Here is a 19,456-nt window from a genome sequence, read left to right as displayed (position 1 = left end):
TTGGAGCCTGGAGCCTGCTCAGATTGTGTGTCTCCTTCTCTGCTCCTCTCCTGCTTTTGCTCTCTCTCTCTCAAAAATAAATAAAGGCTAAATTTTTTTTTAATTAGGAAAAATAATAATAAAAAAGGTGGAGTGTAACAGAATGTGAAATTTAAAAAATGATTGAGTTTAGTTTCATGCCCTATTTCCACCAGTGTGGGAAGAAGGAATTCACGGCATGTGGGAGCCACAAAAGAGGACTTGCGTCCTCATGATTGTACATAGTGCTAAATGTGCCTTATGTAGCATCCAGTGTTATACTGCATTGTACAAATTAAAGTTTTCCTTACTTAGAATGGCATCAAATGACAAATAAAAAAACACCATAACAAGGACAGAAACCACTGAAGAAAGAAAAAAAAACAACATTTTTATTTGTATTCCAATGGCACTTTTATTCCTGCTCTATGAAGTTCCATATTTTTTATTTTGCAGTGGGCCCAACAAATTGTGCAACAGGTCCTGGCCAGGAACAAGGTCAGGGTGACTAAGATGAATGCTTCCCAAGACAGTCGGTGGCTTTGAAGAACTTCGTCTATACCCACCGATGCATTGACCCAAAGTAGAAATTATGATGACTCTTCCAAAGTGTACACGTAGTGAGTTCCAATGAGCCAGTTTTATTCTTACTTCATTCTTTGTGGAAATATTAATTAATCATTTATCAAGCATTCAATAAAATTGCAAAAGCGAAAGCATATACGCTAGCCATTTTAACATGACCATCACTTTTATTTCAAGGCAGAGTTTGCGTCCATTTTTCTTTCACCTCTGGCCCCTGATCCCTGCACGCTACCCCTCAGACATGATTTTCAGCATGATCCCCACCCTCAACCCCATGCCTCCTCCTTCGCCACCACGGGATTGCTGCTCAAGAACTCGTAGACAAAGTTGTGTGCAAAAAGGTTCCCTCCTCTCTCCCTGGGCCCTGGTGTAAAGTGACCCCCCCCTCCCCCTCCCTCCAAGGAAGGGCATGGGCAGCTGTGTGAAGGTCTCAGCTTCCGGAGGATGCCAGCCTTGTTAGGGTCGCAATGTATTCGTGTCACTTTTTATGCTCCCAGCACCTAGACAGTAACTGGAACAAGTAACTGTTTTTTTTTTTTAAATATCGATTTTCTCAAATTAGTTTTTATTGAGAGCATTCTACTTATGATGTTTCTCTCAAACCAGAAATGAATGAATGGAATGAATGGAAAGTAGATTTGTCAATCACTTAATATATGCTGATGATTATGCAATAAACCATGTTTGGTCTGGCTTCTCAGGAGAGGGAAGTAGGAGGGTCCAGGGTAGATGATGTTGAAACTTGTGGGTTATGGGAAAGACTCCAAATATGATGGCATAATGCAGCAGGGCATTTCTCATATCCCCAGAGTGCAGGGTTCTGAAAAGTAGTAATTCAAAATGAACCAACATTTTAAGGCTCCCAGAGGAGATTTGCCCTATCTGAAATTCTTGAAAGAAGAGGGAGTCTTTGCTTCTCATCTGGCCAAGCTCTACGAGCTAACCTGGGAGTGTGGGGATGGTACACCTATCAATTACACGGCTGTGATCAATTTTCTGGGCCTCAGTTTTCCTCATCTGCTAAATAAGCATATAAACATCGATTTCTAATTTCTTCACCAGGATTTTAAACTATTAAAGACAAATGTGTATAAAAGCTGATAAATTCTAAAATCCATATATAGCAAAGAAAAGGGAGACCTCAATTCTTGAACACCTTCTACACATCAGGTTTTATGGTTGACGCCTTTAAAATTTTTTTAAAGATTATTTAATTTTGAGAGAGACAGAGACAGAGTGTGAGCAGGGGAGGGTCAGAGAGAGAGACACACAGAATCCGAAGCAGGCTCCAGGCTCTGAGCTGCCAGCACAGAGCCCTACTCGGGGCTTGAACTCAAGAACCGTGAGATCATGACCTGAGCTGAAGTCGGACCTTCAACCGACCAAGCCACCAAGGCATCGCATAGTGTTGACATCTTACATATATTTTTCCTCTTAATTTTCATCATGATCATGAGAAGTTCAGGTTGTTATTTCTTGTTGGGGAGGAGAAGCAGGTACAGAAGGAAAGTGAATCAGGTCAAGTAACAATCAAGCACCTCTAAGACATAGGAGCACCCATAAGAGGACCCAGGCTTGGCAGATACTGCCCCCTGCCCATTAGTGCTCAACCTGTCTGCTCTCTTCCTCTGAGAATTTCCCAGCTCTCTGTCCCAGTCTCCTGGTACCCTTCAATAAGTAGAGCGAGGTTCTGGGGTTCAAAAATGCCATACAGCAGCTTAGCTGGCACATTTGGGTAGAGCAAGACCCCACCCCCATGTAGGAGAGGTCAGAAGAGATGCATAAAGGAATCTGGGGAGCTAGAAAGCAGAAGTACAGGGATTCAAAAGCAAAACAAGGATGTCACCTTACTTCCAGATGTGGATCTTTTTCCACCAACACTCAGATCGACTGGTGGTTGGTTGCCAACAACAGGTGATAAACAACACTTTTAGCTGAATTTAAAGAAGTAGGGCATAGGGAACTGACAAATTTACAGCAGAAGACATACACTGAACCAGTCTTTGGGAATTCCTTAAAATAACAGTGATAATAATAAAGTCCTTCTAGGCTTAAACCATGGGATGATTTTACACTGAGCAACAACTCGGGGGTCTCCTTTGAGAAGTTTTGCAAATTTCTGTCCAGGTAATAAGCCAATTAGAAGGTTTTCACAGCTGTGGACATGAGTCCTAGCGACAAAGTTATGGAAGACACAGGCAGCCCTACTCCCCTCCTGCTAAAACTCTTTCCATAGCCCAGAGACAGGCAATGAGTGGGTGACTGAGGCCAGATCTGGTGTCAGGTGACAGAAGGATCTGGAAAAGATGTTCCTGAGGTGGGGGTGGGATATGTGATGAGGGCGACAGAACCAGGGAACTTGCTTACCAGTGGGAGCTACTTTGGGCTCAGAGACTAACAAATCAGTAAACGAGTGTATTTTGACACAGCACTGAAATGCACTGTCACGTGCTGCCTCATTCCATACGCATACACTTGTGGTTGCCTCATGTAGAATCCTCCCTGGAACACTGTGCTGTCAGTGGCTCTGGGATGGCCCAGACCTAATAGTCAGTCTTGACAAATTACTGCACCATTCGGTGAGTACCTTCACTTCCTAAATGTCTTATAATAAATGTTACCAAGAAAAGGTGGAGATAAAAAATGTAGTCTCTGCTGCCCAGCTATAATGAAAGAAATAAATTTAGCTAATTGAAGTGATGTTGCCTTTGTCACATATGTGAACCACCAGTGAAACATGCCAGGTTTGGAAGACAACCAGGACTGAGTTCAAATCCTATCTGCCAGTCATCGAAGGGCCCCATGAACCGGGTTCTCATCCACATGGTGGGAAACCATGATACCAACTCACTTAGTGGCTGTGAAGGACACACATTCTTGCCATAACCCATTTCTTCTTTTCACTTCTACAGGGAGACCAACTACAAACCACTAATGTGTGGCTCACCTACCAACCTAAATAACTTCAAGAGGTCCATGCCCTCTATTACTCTCTATAGACTATTGTCAATACTCCTTATAAGAAATTGCAAGGCAATATGTCAACACCATTTATTTCTAGCTTCATCTAATAAATACTCAAATGGACTACCTATGGCTTTCTCCACAGGGAAAACATTTGAAGACCTTCCAAGTCAACTTGGAATTCTCCCATCCACCATAACTTCTGTTTCCTATTAAAGATCCATACAGGGGCACCTGAATGGCTCAGTTGATTAAGCGTCTGACACTTGGTTTTGGCTTGAGTCATGTTTCTATATTTCATGAGATGGAGCCCCGTGCTGGGGTCTGTGCTAACAGCACAAAGAAGTTTGGAATTCAATCTCTCCTTTTCTCTGTGTCCCTCCCTCACTCATGCTCACTCTCTGTCTCTCAAAATAAATAAATAAACTTAAAAAAATAATCCACATAATTTTTTCAACAAACATCTATTGAAGGCATTCTATGTGTAGGAAGTTTGAGCTCAGAGGTCCTTTCCTTTATGAAGCTTTCTTTGGGTGCTCTCTTTTCTGGGCTCTCACTGTAATTGAGACATTATTTAATTACAGCACATTAATGTCAAGTGTGTTTCTGTCTGTCTCCCCTGCTGGATTTGATGCATGTGTCTTGGAATCACTGCCACCTGGCATAGTATTTGACACTTCATAGACAATCAGTGTCTAGTAACTGAATCATTTGAAAACTGTTCTTCCGTGTTCTAAAGAATGAATAGTTCAGCTTCCATATTCCCTACATAGACCTTTGGATAATTTTATTTGGTAATTATTCTGAGACTTATTAGGACTTTGGGGGAATCTTGACTCAGGATAAAACTATAATTCCGTGTTTCAATAGCAGGGATAAAAGTGGTCCTGCGGAAGATAGAAGGAATCCTAATTTCCTGCCCACATCTTCCTTAGGCAGAGAGATGTGGCACTCACATTCCCTGTGAAGAAAAGACTTGGTTCCCCAGCTATTGGTAGAACTTCCAGAAGATTAGCTTCAGCTGTTATCTGTTTCAATCAACCATAGCAACAGACAGCCCCCTTCCTGAAATCATGCTCTTTCAAGAGTGACTCATATCCAGTGGTTGGTCAATGCAGGGACACAAAGACCCAACCATTACAACCCAATGCAGGACAGCTTTGATGGACCACTTTAGTTCCAGAGATCTCCATGGGATTGGCTGAGATTGTGCCTACATGTTAGCTCAAATTTTCTTTTTCTCCAATCCTGCTTTCTATGCTTCCCTTTCTATGATTACAAGCATAACCTGAACATTAAACTTTATTTTGTGTCTGTACCCTGGTGAATTGAAATAGTTGATTGATGCAAGCAGGATGAAGTTGGGATTTGGTAGAGGTATTACTCACCACCCCGTTGGTAATTAGGATGTAGTCATTTGTGGTTGCTTGTGCCCATTTAGTCCCAGCACCAGATGGTATCAATTTCTTAAAACTGTTCCTGGAGGTAAGTTGGGATACTATACAAACAGAAGGGAATGTACTAGCTGGTACCGTTCATCGGACATCTGAAAAGATGGAGAAAATAAAGAATATATAAGGACAGTGAGATTATATTACTATCATTAAATTATGTTTAAGATCTAGGAACACATAACAATAAGTTAAGACAGATGAAGAAGCCAAGTGTGGAAGCCACATTGCCTGTGGTGGTATATAAAAAGACTCCAATCTCCTATTGCAGAACGGCAGAAAAAGCTGGGAGCTACTCATAACTGAATTATCAGAGTAGCTGAGCTACAAAGAAGAGTAAACTCATAACCAAGGACTCTTTATGACTAGGTAAAGGATCTTATTAGAAAGTAGACCAAGATGCATGGAATCAAAGACATGTGGGTTGATGCCTTTGAAATTTTTTAATTATCAGAATCCCCCAAATCTTTAAGCCTACAGAAATGGCCTTCCACTTTCTATTAACCCATCCAGAAGTCTCTCCCCTGAAAGACAGCAGGTGCTGCCTCAGGATCTGTGCCATCTTCCTTCCTGGCCATTAGGGCAATAATTAGGGTAAGTGGCAGCATAATGCAGCCAGGTATATGTTGAGGCTGGGAAGGAGGAAAGGCACTAAATTCCAAAGAAGTTGCAAGATCCACATACATGGACCAGCTGAGGCCAGGTGATTGGTGGGGGGATTGTATTGTGAAGGTGCTTGCTCAAAGACTCTGGGCTGTAATAGTGAATACAGATGGCTTTAGTGATTTAGGACCACTCTCCCAACTCACAGGATATAACAATTAGCAAAACCCTAGCTGATGGTGGAAACTGGTTCTTAAAATCATGCAAATTGGTTATTATAACATGGAAAATATAATACCCAAGATAAGTGAGGTCTAAATGCCAGAATTTCTGTATCTGATGAGATTAAAAAGCTCAATAAGTAGGTGTGTCAAAGGAGATATACAATATATGAAAATCTTACATTATGGTTATATTCTATTAGAAATTCCAGAAGAAACAAGGAATGTGCTGGTGATGGGGCACCAACATCAGCAAGAAGCTCATTGGTAGTTCCCCTTTGCAGGCAGGGGTGACAGTAGGAGAGGACATTATAGAAATAGACTCACTCATGGCAATGAGGATGATAGGATCCCCAAGGAGGCCAGGTGGTAGTACTTAATTGTTAAAATGCAGATAAACACAATTGTTGTAAAAAGTGGCAGGATTGTGGTAGCAGGCAAGAAGGCCTTACCCACAGAGAATTATAAAGATAATCAATAGAACACAGTATCCTTAGAGTCAGGACAGATAGAAAACCAATAAGTGTAATACTCAACTTTCCTCATCAGAAGAAATCAAGGATGTATGACCTAGAGCTTGAAAAAAGTTGACTCCACTCAAAGTGTGTGTGGGGGGCGGGGGGGTGCACAAATGCACATATAGACATATTTGGACCTGAACCAGTTTTAGAACTGAGAACCCATCAAATAAAGGAGACAACAGAAAGAAGAACTTTGCAATGTCATGGTGAGTTGTATAGGAATCTCGATAATGACCTCCCCTGAACTTTCCCAAAGGGATCAGTAGACATTTATTCTAGTAACTTTATACTGGAGAATAAGAAATTCAAATTGACATTGATGCTAGAGACCCAAAAAGTCATCATGGCCCCCATGTTGGTTGGGGCCAAGTAAATAGACCAAGTCCTGGCCAATGTCCAACAAACTGTTGGTCCACGAAGTCTACTCCATTTTCCAGACCCTTCTAAAACTCTTCCTTCCCCTAAGCCCAGATAGTAAATTAAAAAAAAAAAAAAGGATCATGGCCCAGGGGTTTGACAAAAAATAATTTCATTCTCTAGTATCTAAATGATGCAAAAGGAGTGGTCCCTATCAAATTCCCAATTAATTCGTCAGTCTCCCAAGGAAACCAGATGATTGTAGGAGGAATGTAATGTACCACCATAAGCTTCACCAAGCAGTCACTCCAGCTACAATTGCAGTCTTTGCTGCAGATGAGGTATCTTTGATACTGCAGATTAACATGGTCTCAATAATGGTATGTGGGGGCACCTGGGTGGCTCAGTTGGTTAAGCATCTGACTTTGGTTCAGGTCATGATCTTGTGGCTCGTGAGTTTGAGCCTCACATCAGGCTCTGTGCTGACAGCTCAGAGCTGGGAGCTTCCTTTAAGTTCTGTTTCTCCCTCTCTCTACCACTCCCCCACTCATGCTCTGTCTCTCTCTGTCTCAAAAACAAATAAACATTAAAAATAATAAAAATAAATAATGCTATTTGACCATTGATTATGGTTATTCTTTTCTATTCCCATCAGAAAAGATCAAACATAGTTTGTATTACACCAAACAGACAAAACCATAGGTACATACTTGTCCCCTACGATGAAAATAATTTATTCCCTCCCCAGCCTTGTATATACTCTGAAGAGATCCTGGACAGTCCGACATCCCACAGACCATCCCATTGACCCACAACATTGATAAAACACACTTATCAGACCAGATGGACAAAAATGGCTATCTTGTTGGATCCTTAATAAAACACATAGGCAAATGGGAGGGGAGCTAAACCCTACAAAGAACCATGGGATACAACATAAGTAAAATATTTTGATTTGGGAACAAATTAGGATTCCATAAGTATGTATGGGCACTGCTTCAGGAAGAGCATGTAGTAATGTCCTTGTTGCAGTCATCAGCCCTGGTCATTCGTGGACCCATTGGGGTTTTGCAGTTTTATGTAAGATCCCTTGTCAGTAGCTGCAACATTCCATACATCTTCACACAGTGGCGCTGGCCAAGATGCTGTAGGCAGGAAAGAATAATCTATATCTGAAACATCTGCCCATTTCTCTTAGAATGGATTGCTAGCACTTAAACTATGAGAAAGGCTTACTTGGTCAACTGCCACTTAGTGACCTGCTGGGTCTCCTGAAGGAATGGTGCTCTACCACCACATCACCCAGAAGCTGCTGGCTTTAAGGAACATGGGCACAGAAAAACCACAGCTGAAGCACCAGTTCAGAGCCTGGTGGAAGAGAGACCACCAGCTCCAGGAAGCAGTATAAGCAGTGAAACACAGTCTCCATGTGACGCTGTGTTCCTAGTAGACAATCATTTCCAGCTAGTATTCTCTACCGTCCTTACCATCAGAGATGCATGATTATAAGAAGTTATTTTGACCTATTTACAGACTCAAAAAATTGTCAGCATATACTCTTTTCTAGACACCTATTTGTAGAAGCATTTTACCAAAGAAGGAGAAGACACTCCTCAAAAAGATGCTTCATTAAATTAAGAATTTGATACAAGAGAGCTGAAGGGGTTCTCCAGGGGGTAGGGGCAGATCCCAAGGTGACAGCTGTAAAACACATTCAGCCAGATGCCAGTCCAGCAGGAGCCTCTGGGAGCAATGTCTTCAAGTAGATGAGGTGTTGGTATTTTTGGATGTGCCCAACTGTATTACAAGAAGATTTTATCTCTGGGGAAGGTTTGGGGATTGAATTAGTAACGATTACTAGAAGAGACAGGAGTAAGACTGTGTTAGGGAAAACAAGGCAGTCCAAGGAAATTCATTAAAGTGTGGTGTATTTCCTGATTATGAGTAGCTTTAAGCATCATAAGATAAATACTAAATTTTATCCAAATGAAACTCTAATAGAGATAGGTTGGAGGATGATGAGCCAAGAAGTGAGCCTGAATGGAGCAGTGAAAGGGATATGATGGAGAGGCAAATTCTCACCTTCAAAGGTCTAATTTTTATGAAAGTGCAATTTGGCAGGTTATCAGTCCAGAAGACGGAACCTTATCAGAATGCTCTCTACTGTATTTGCTTTAGAGAAATGTTTGAAGATTAGTTTCCTTTTATGTTCATGTCATCTCTATGAAAAACTAGAAGGTAGATTCCCCAACCACCCACCCACGCACCCCGGCCATTTTACCAAGAAATGTTATATTTCCCAGGAGAAAAACCTTTTTTTGTTGTTTTCACATTCCCCTGTGAACACAGTAAATCTTACACTAACCAGTTTTGAGTCTCTTGCTTTGAATGCTAATAAATGCAGACGTCATTTTGTATTACATTTTTACCATGTGCACAGAATGTAATGACATTCATCTTGCGTGCTAACTCTGCCACTGAGTCATTATATTTTCTGATGTTCCTTTTTCTTTTCTCCATAACGTTTTTCTTTACAAATTCTTATAATGGCTGTATTCCTTCAGATTGCCTTAAATTATTTTGTTTCAGAATGAGGCAAGGTTAAAAATAAATAAACATATACATAAATGGATCTTTGGGCACGTTAAAACATTTTGGATGCGCTTTTCATAATCACTCTCCTTGTTTATATACTGTGCTGTCACCGTGTCTTCCCACTGGGGCATAAATTTACAAACATCATGCAAATGCATTATTTGTAATAAAACTGACTAATGAGCATTAAAAGCCAATTATTCCTATACATCTGCTGGCTATGGCTGGCAATAATCGTGCGTCATTCAGATTTGTGGCTATGTGTTTGTCTGAGTAAGATTTTAATCACTCATTAATTTATGGATTACAATATGCATCATGGGTGCCAAACTGCCCCAGACTTCTAAATCAAATAGCTAGAGAACTTGGAAAGGTGACAACATAGGCTCTTTTCTGAGTTGTGTCTTCATGCTGATGTCTCCTGAAGAGTCACAGATGGGGTCAGACAAACCCCTATAAATCACATCATGTACAATTGATCTTCTATTCCATTGATGAATTACTTAACTTTTTTTTTTTTTACAATACCATACTACTATGAATTTTTGTGGGGTTTTTTAGGGGGGGTTGGGTAATAACATCTTGAGAGTCTAACCTTCGGAGGTAGGATATAAGGTACAAGGAAATGCTTTCACAGTTAGGTAGAAAGGGGCTTAAATCTTGTTTCTAGTCCTTCTTTGTTGCAAGACCTTAGGCAAATCACTTAGTGTTCTCAGATCCATTCCTATATTTTATATATTATATTATATTATATTATATTATATTATATTTTACTTTTGAGAGAGAGGATGCAATTGAGCAAGGGGCAGAGAGAGACAGAGACAGAGAGAGAGAGAGAGAGAGAGAGAGAGAGAGAGAGAGAGAGAGAGAGAGAAAGAAAGAAAGAAAGAAAGAGAAAGAGAGAGAGAGAGAGAGAGAGAGAAGGCTGAAGCTGGGATCAAGCTCACCCAAAGCAGGGCTTGTGCCCAAATGACGAGAGGGTGCTCCAGCTTACTTGATGCAGGACTCAAACACATGAACTGTGAGATCGTGATCTGAGCTGAAGTCCTATGCTTAACCAACTGAGCCATCCGGGTACCCCATATAAACACAAAAAGATGCAGTATCATTAGGAATGAGGATTTTGATAAATGGCACACTGGTCATGGAAGGAACAGTTCTTAAGCTTTGCAGGAATAAGTTTACTGGGAAAAGGATCAGTGAATGACTCCTACCTTGACCCTTGAACCAGGGAGAGGAGACGCTGGAGGACATGACCAATTCCACTGTGCACCCCTCCCTCCAGGCCTCTCAGCTCTGTGGTGAACAAAATGGGTTTATGGGCCCACCACATATCATCCTCCTCCACAAAGTGAGACTAAGCCTGTTTCTTTCCCTTTCCCCCACTTTTCACTTTTGTTCAACACCTCTAATCTCAGTAACTCCAGTGACTGAAAGGGCATCAATGGTAGAACATTGTCAACAGCAAATCCGTGAGGGTAAGAAGAGAATTAGAGGCATGGTACTATGAGCTGCATATTTTTATGCTTTCAAAACCAACAAAAAATGCAAAATTTTTCAAATACACCAAAGGTAGAATGGGTGGATGGTCAGAAGGCCATATTGAAGGGATCAGGGAGAAGAATATCATCCCACAGCACAGCAACATCACATAAAGGCCTACCAGATACTTAACATGTGGCCAGAACCAGTGCTTACACCACAGTTTAAGATGTGCAGGGTATCAAGGCAGCACCCACGTGGACAATAAAAATGATCAAAGCCGATACACACTCATGTCTGTTGGCAAACTGCAGACAGTGCAGATTTCACTTCATATGGGAAGAACTAAAGACAGCAATGGAAAACATCATGTGCTGTATGAAAAGATTCTAACACATAAAAAGGTAAGACATGGCCATAAAGATCCTGAGCAGAAACACATTCATGAAAATAATTCAATACAAATGGCGGAAAAGAAGATCAAGAAGTGTCTGCTTTGTGTTCTTAGCAGATAAGAAAATATTCATGTGTGACTTGGATGGAAATGTGTTCTTCGGTGGCAGATGAAGTGTTAGAGGGGCTGGGAGAATCAGGAGAGGGAAACAGAGTTACACCAAAAATGCAACATCAAAAATTAAAATATATATTGGAGGTAGTTCAAAGCGGAACCAATACTGGTAGAACCAAAGATCTAACTAACACAGAAGTCAGCAAATAATGAGCTACATTGGGCCCATCCTTGGTTTTGCATTGAGCTGAGAATGATTTTTACGGTTTGAAATGACTAAGAAAGAAAAATCCAAGAAGAATAAAATCTTGTGACATATGAAAACATTTAAAGTGCTAATTTTGATGTCACGCATAAAGTTTTATCTGCATATGGGCGCCCCTCCCTCCATCATTTACATAATGGTCTGTGGCTGCTTTCCTGATACCAAAGTAGAGTATTTGTGTAGAAATCTTACAGCCCGCAAGGCCCAAAATATTTACTATCAGAGTCCTTTGCAGAGAAGATTTGCCAACTTCGGATGTACAGGCCCATTAACGAGAGACCTGTATTTCTAGGGGACAAGGAAACATCATTAAAATCACAGGAGAGAGAAGCTTAAGTATTACAGCGGCAAGATGCTCATTGGGGCACTTCTGAAGATCCTCTCCTGTGCTGGTGGTAGGGAAGTGGTCAGCTACGAGTAACAGATCTGCCGTAGTCAAATACAAATAAATAAATAATGATGAGCACAGAACAAGAGTACACCATGTCCCAGAAAAATGGGAATGGAAGGAAAACTACTATTTTGTGCAAGTTTAAAAATAAAAGAAAAAAAGAAAAAAATCCTTGGGCATTTAAATAAGAGAAGGTTGAGAGGAAGGTTACTTGTAAAGAAACACAATCAGACTAGCTTCAAAATTCTTTTTTATGTCACTGACTTCAAAAAATAAGAGATTGTCTACCTAATTTGTAACATGCCAAATAATCACTGGCGAAGGCAAAGAAAAGACTTTCTCAAGAGTTAGGGAGAGGGAGTGGGGCAAATCATGAGAGACTCTCGAATACTGAAAACAAACTGAGGGCTGAAGAGGGAGGGGGGGAAGGCAATGGGGGGCATGGTCATGGAGGGGGGCACTTGTGGGAAAGAGCACTGGGTGTTATATGGAAACCAACTTGGTAATAAACTATTTAATTAAAAATGTTTTAATAAAAAGAATTAAAAAAGAATATGAAAGAAACTTTTATATTAAATTCTTCTTTAACTTAGAATAAAAAATATTTATTATTAAAAAAAAAGAAAAGGCTTATTACTGTCTCTCGCATTCATCTCCAGAAAGCCTTAGTTGTATCCAGGGTGACCAAGATGTTGAATCAAAAGTGAACTGTCAAAAATGCAGAAGTCAGAACACAAAGGTACTAAATGACCCTGCATCCTATCTATAAAATATAGGAAGTCACAGATATATACATGTTTTTGAAACAGAAATAAAACTGAATACAAGTAATAAAAGGATTAAAGAAAAAAATTCTTTGATTAAGACACATACTGGCAGTTACAATCCTACTAATATCTGATCATGGATTAAAAAAAAAATACCCTGAAATGGAGAAATATACAAACGCATAAAAATGTGAAATTTCTCAAATGACATAGGAAGTAGTCTAACATTCCTATATTGTTCAGGAATTTGGCATTCGAGAAATATTTTGTTGTCGTCCTCTATATAAATTCATCATAATTTAATAATAATAGACTATCTTCCAAATAAGTACTTCCTGTATTTTGCTCTCCAAAGCACTTTTGAAGAATGCTGTTAATAATATTGTACATTTATAGAGCAGTGGTTCCCAACTTGAGGTGATTTTATCGCCCAGGAGACACTTGGCAAATTCTAGGGTCAGTTTTGACCTTTGTAAGTTCCGTAGCACTGCTGGCATAGGGAAGTATAGGTAGAGATGCTTCTAAAACTCCCCTGGTGCAAAATGCACAAGCCAGTCGCGGATAACATAACATTGTCTGGGCCAAATAGTCAGTGGTATGAAAGAGCTTCCTCTCCCCCCACCACACACATTTACGTACTTACTGGGTCTCTTTTATATTAGTATCTACTCAGAAATCTTTAGTTTATACTATGAATTATAACCCATTATTACCATTATTTACTTATGCCCTGTGTCCTTTTAATGTGTCCCCATAATTTTTTTAATCCCTCACTTCCAGTGTAGCAAAAACTTTTAGGCTTATGTTGGACTTGCCAACATTAAGGCTGACCCAGCTCTTAAATCAACTATTTCTCCAAGGAGCCCTAATTTATTTTAGTGGAGAGTAGTTATTTCGAAACCAATATTTCAGTGCTAAGTGTTCATTGCTATTGGGATTCAATACTGTTGTCAACTCTGGGTCTCCTCAGACAAACAGAACTAGACACACACACACACACACACACACACACACTCATGTACACAATTCATGTCATTTAAAAAATCTATTTATAACTATCATCTATCTATCTATCTATCTATCTATCTATCATCTACCTATCATCTATTAAAAAAAAACAAGAATTGATACTGTTAGCTCCAAGTCAAAACCAACACTAGAGAGTTCATTCTATTCTTCTCCATTTCTATCTTTTAACTATCTTCTCTGACAATGAGAATCTGTCCCCCTTATCCACTATAAATTTATTTTTTGGCTTAACACTATCATACACATAGTCTGATACCACACTTGCTAAACCACCATTACTAAAAAGTAGACCTACTGACTAGAGTTCAATATTTGTTTACAGTTCTTTTCCTTTTTAGCCTCCGAAAATATACTCAAAATACCAAGTTCAAAAGTATTGCGTCTGTTTGCTTCCTCTCCCTTTGGTGTGTTTCTGTTGTTCACTTGGAATATTGGGGTCATTTGTTCCAGTTTGCATTCCATTTGGGTTTTTTCCCTATTATTCTGGTTAATTTAATTTCTTGAATGTGTGAAATATTAACGTAATTCTGAATGTCAGGACCTTACAAAAAGCATACTCAGAGAGTGTCATCTTTCTTTTACTTTCTCTATCTATTCTCAGCTCCCCATCCTTTCAACTCTTTTTCCATGCCCCCTTAGAAGGCCAATAATGTCATTAATTTCTGATTTATTGTGCACATATGTGTGTGTGGTTGGCAAAAAAATGAACACATATATCTATGTGTATTTTCTTATTTCCTCTTTTTTCTTACACAGTCAATATATAGTTTATGTAATGTTATACTATTTCTCCAGTTAATAATAGATCCTGAAATCAGTCAATATATAAGTTCATAGAGATATCGGTCTTACAGTTTTAAAGCTGCAAAGTAATCCATCACGTAGAGGTGTCATAATGTTCTTAAACATACTCCCGTGTCCAACGTATGAACACTGTAGGTGTATTCCAAGGTTTTGCAATTACAGACTAGGTTGCAAGACATAACCTTTTGCATATGCATTGCCCTAGTTTTTAAAGGATGTCGTTTTTACTTTACATGCACCAAAATGTAAGCTTGGGGGAAATTCAATCCCTCATCAAAGAATATAGCTTTGAATAGATATATTGAGATCTATCTGAAAGATCACTTTTCTTTTTGACCAGTTTGGTCACAATAGTATCAGGGTGGTAGAAATCTTGGACAGCAACAACAGCAACAAAAAATAAGAAGGGGATCCTTAACAGAATCAGTGACTTGGTCATAAGATTACCTACAGTTGGATACTCAGTGAATTTAAAGAGAACACAGAGGCAGAATAACAACAAATATTTATCAAGAACCTATTATGTATCAAGCATATTTCCAGAGCCAGTGTGGCGGGGAACAATCAGAAGAAAGTATATAAATAAACCCTACTCTCATATCATGCATATTTTAATGAGGGAAAGAAGAAACAAAATCAGTAGCCAAATAGACACAGTACATTAGAGGATGATTAAGGACCGTGTAGAAATACAAAGTGGGGGAGGTGGAGAGAGAGGGACCTCATTTATGGCAAACATTGCCATTTTAAATTTGATGGCCAGGGAGAACCCTGAGAGATGAAATTGGAGTGATAACCCACAATTGGTGACAGTGATTCCTCAGGGCGGGATTCCAAGCAGAGGAGACAGCAAGGGCTCCTTAGGATGAACCTCCCTAGTGTGTTTGAAACTAGCAAGGAAGTCGTAACTCCTGGAAAAGAGTGGCAGGAGAGAGGAACAGCCAAGTAACAGAGAACCAATGCATGGAGACCTTTTGAAGAAACCGAAATGACTCTAAGTGAACTGGAAGACAGAGCAGTGGGTGGGGGTGGGGGGCTACTCTGCTGAGAAGCATCTGTAGGAAGAAAGACCACGGGCACAGAGACCAGCCTTGCAATATTGCAATAATTCATGTGAGAGACAATATTATCTTGGGCTGGGTGGACAGGGGTGGGCGTGGCATTTGAAATATATTTTGAGGCTCTAGCATAGTAGTTTCAAGAACAAATAGGATGTGTGGCTCATGACAAAGGAGAGTCCAAGAAAAGCTGAGCAAGAGTTTTGACCTGATCAATTGAAACTGGGATGGTTCTCTATTTGCAAGGGGAAGGTTATGGAATAGTCTGGTTTTCTGAACCACCAGCCTTGGTTCCGTAAACTCCTAACTCTTTCCTGGCTGCAATTTAGAGCAAAGATTGTTAGCTGTGGCTGCACACTAACATCACATAGGAGGCTTAGAAAAATAGTCTGATGTCTGGGATCTGCCTCCAGGCATCCTGAGTTCATTAGTTAGGGGGATGGGTGTGAGTGTTGTTTGAGACTCCTTAGGTGATGATCTGAACAGCCATGTAGGACAACTGCCAAAGCTCGTGGGGGAATCTAATTAGCTCTGCTGGTGGACAGGGGAAAACGGAAGCTGGAATTACACTGAGAATGAAGTCAGGAGTTTTCTGGAAGGATTAGCACATTGCCTGGCACATATTTAGTGTTCAGTTCATGTCTATTGAGGGAACCACAAATAAATGAATAAACTGTTTTAGGAGGTCATTTTTCACAAATGTGTTCCCTACTCCCAAATTGGCCAAGGGAGGAGAAGGGCAAGGATGGCAGAGAGCATGACATTTTAATTCTCACAGTGCTCAGTTAGCTGTCTCCATGATTTTAGTGCTCAGGAAACGTGTATGTCTTCATTCTGCTCTTCTAGAAGCATAGATGAGAATATATAGCCGCAAGAAGTTAGTTGCAGGTTGCTTTATAATCTGTGTAACTATTGCCACAAATTCAGGAGCTTAAGATAATGTAGTCTTCTATTTTTTTGTTTTTAATGTTTAATTACTTTGAGAGGGAAGAGAGGGCATGTGGGGGAGGGGCAGAGAAAGAAGGAGAGAGAGGTTCTAAAGCGGGCTATGCACTGTCACCATAGAGCCCAATTTGGGGTTGAACCCACGAACCAGGAGATCATGGCCTGAGCTGAGATGGAGTCAGATGCTTAACGGGCTGAGCCACTCAGGCGCCCCGACAACATAGACTTGTTATCTCACAGTTTCTGTGGGTCAGAGGCCCAGCGACAGCCTAACCAGATTTTCTGCTCAGGCAGCCAAGGTGTCTACCAGAGCTGGGCTCCCATCTGAGGCTTGAAGTCTTCTTCCGAGCTCCCTGGTTGTTAGCAGAACTCAGTTCCTACGGTTGAAGGACCGGGACATCTGGCTCCTAGGGGCCACTCACCATTTCCTGCTACTTGACTCTTTCCATGACAAGGCAGTTTGCTTCTTCAAGACCCACAATGGAGTGCTTGCAGATGCCTCTAGATGGTTTTTAAAGGCTCGCCTGATTAGGTCAGGCCCACCCAGGATAATCCCTCTTTAGATTGCCTCAAAGACAACAGGGGCCTTAATTACATCTTCAAACTCTCTTCACCAGTCGTCATATAATGTAACCTAATACAATGAGTGACACCTTCACGTGCACAGGCCCTTTCCACACTCAAGGGGTGGACCTTACATGTACAGGGAATGGTCATTGGGGGTCTTCTTAGAATTCTGCCTATCACATGGGCCCTTCCCTCATCGTGTGGCCCCATAGGCTTCTGTGCCATCTAGGGGAGGCGATTTATCTCACAGAAGAATGACAGCAGCAGTGGACCCAGGGAGTGCAGTGGGTGGGACCATTCCAGGGACAGGAGCAGATCTGATCGGCTTTGTGACCTCAAGCAAATCACTTCAAGTTTATTTGTTTTTCTGACTGGGAGACGACTCTCCCCTGGGCTCTCATATTTCAGTGTGTGTTGCAAGCAGAAGCACTCAGTTTTGTTCAGATCAAACTTTTCAACAGCCTTGGAGACGGTATTGCCCTGCACAGTAGTGAGCAGGTTGGCTTACTATTCAGTAAAATAAAGATAACATCTCCCTCCAAGGCCCAAGTTGCAAAATTCTCTTGTGGCCCAATAGAAAGCATGCTCTTTTCTTGAACTTGGGGTTCTTGCATTCGTGATGCAAACCCCCCCACCCCGGATCCATCTGTGTGGCCCCCATGAGAACTAGATGAGAGGGCATGAACTTCACGCTGTTTGCTGGGTGTTGTAACCAATAAAGCCCATGTCTCTGACCCCGGGAGTCACGTTTCTTTGGCCAGCATTCATGAAATGGGCACAGCTCACTTGTAAGCTTTGCAAAAAAGGATACAGCCCCCAATTTTTTTCTCAACATTTCCCCATAGTACCATGATGCTTATATCTTTGTGTGAGTGATTCTCCCCAGAGAATGTCCTCAGCGCCTCTGCCTCTGGTCCTTCCAACTGTCCCTCGGGCATCATCATTTCTTCCTTGGAAGCTTTCTTAATTCATCAACTCTCTCCCCTAGAAGAAAGTCAATCACACTTTCCTTCATGTCACCTTTTAATTTATACTCATTTATCACAAAGGCCTGATTATAAGACAGAGTTGCTTGCAAAAGGATATTCTTTGGAAAATAAGGAGTAATATTATATCCAATTCCATGCAAAGTCTATCATTGGGGATTCCCCTCAATATTTTGTTTTTAACCAAAATGGTACTTGGAGAAGAGACATGAGCGCAAAGCCATCTCAGTAAATGTTGGTGTTGGATCCCCATAGAAGTCACCTAATGGAATTATGAACAAAGGGGGCAAAGAAATTTAATTGAGGTGTGATTCCTCCAGGTGGGGGTTAGGCTATGACCTCTGAGGTCTCTTCTTGGCATGTTGTCACAAATAAGGCTTTAAAAGATGGCTTAAAAAAAAAGCAGTAAAGAAATTTATGCTGGGCAGATCATGATGAGTGAATGGAAACTGCGGCTTTAGATAGTTTCCAGTGACAAAATCGTATAAGGTTTCCAGAGGAGCTGCTTCTCCCACAGACAGAAGTAAAGATGTCACGTGGTAGCTGACCGTTGCGGGGGGGGCGGGGTGCTGACACAGGGCAACCACTAGAAGACTATGAATCAACCTGCATCATGAAAGAAGAGTGGAATGACTTAGCAGAGTTTATAAATTATGCAAATGAGGGGCACCTGGGTGGCCCAGTCGGTTAAGCGTCCTGCTTCTCACTTGGGTTCAGGTCATGATCTTACAGTTCGTGGGTTCGAGCCCCCCATTGGGCTCTGTGCTGACAGCTAGCTCAGAGCCTGTAGCCTGCTTCTGATTCTGTATCTCCCTCTCTCTCTGACCTTTCCCTCCCCTGCTCATGCTGTCTTTCTCTGTCGCTAAAAAATAAATTAAAAAAACATTTAAAAAATTTAAAAAATTAATTATGCATATGCAAATGCAAATGTATAGCTGATGTGAAATTTAAATATTTCATGAAGTATTTGGCCAACTTAGCGGCTCCTACACATATCACGTGTCTGTGTGTGCATGCGTGTGTGTGTGTATGCCTTGATTTGGACTTTTTGACAGGGAATACAGGTCTCTCCTGATGTGCACAGCTAGTGTGTATTCTGTCCTGTACCATGAACATCCCCAGCACCTTGGATGTGACCAGTAGCCTCCAGAACAAGCTGAAGTTAGGGACTGTGAATCCTCAACCTCTTGCATGGTGTCTGACAACGGGGTGGCTGTAAAACTTCCTGTTGCAAACTAAAATTCTCACCTGAGGCGTCCATTTCCTTTGCTGTGAGTCAAGGTGACTGGACGCCATTGGCTTGGACATCGTAAGGGCCTGTCAGCAGCAGCCGCGGGGT

At 41.0% G+C, this 19,456-nt stretch overlaps 2 long non-coding RNA genes across 2 annotated transcripts in view; one reads left to right on the top strand and one right to left on the bottom strand.

Annotated features, from left to right (window-relative positions):
- The window catches only part of LOC115289196, an 11,853-nt gene extending 11,190 nt beyond the window's left edge, over positions 1 to 663 (top strand). The window contains exon 3 of the long non-coding RNA XR_003907458.1: positions 475 to 663. This is a non-coding gene — a long non-coding RNA (uncharacterized LOC115289196). The remainder of the gene's footprint in view (positions 1 to 474) is intronic.
- On the bottom strand, positions 433 to 19,456 carry LOC115289195. Its single transcript, XR_003907457.1, has 3 exons — positions 19,366 to 19,456; positions 4,956 to 5,113; positions 433 to 675 (listed from the first exon to the last, which is right to left on the bottom strand). It is a non-coding gene; the product is annotated as an uncharacterized LOC115289195 (long non-coding RNA).

Source organism: Suricata suricatta, chromosome 4, assembly GCF_006229205.1.
Source record: "Suricata suricatta isolate VVHF042 chromosome 4, meerkat_22Aug2017_6uvM2_HiC, whole genome shotgun sequence".
Taxonomy (NCBI): domain Eukaryota; kingdom Metazoa; phylum Chordata; class Mammalia; order Carnivora; family Herpestidae; genus Suricata; species Suricata suricatta.
Note: the sequence above shows the minus strand (reverse complement) of the source record. Positions and strands in the feature narration are given on the sequence as shown.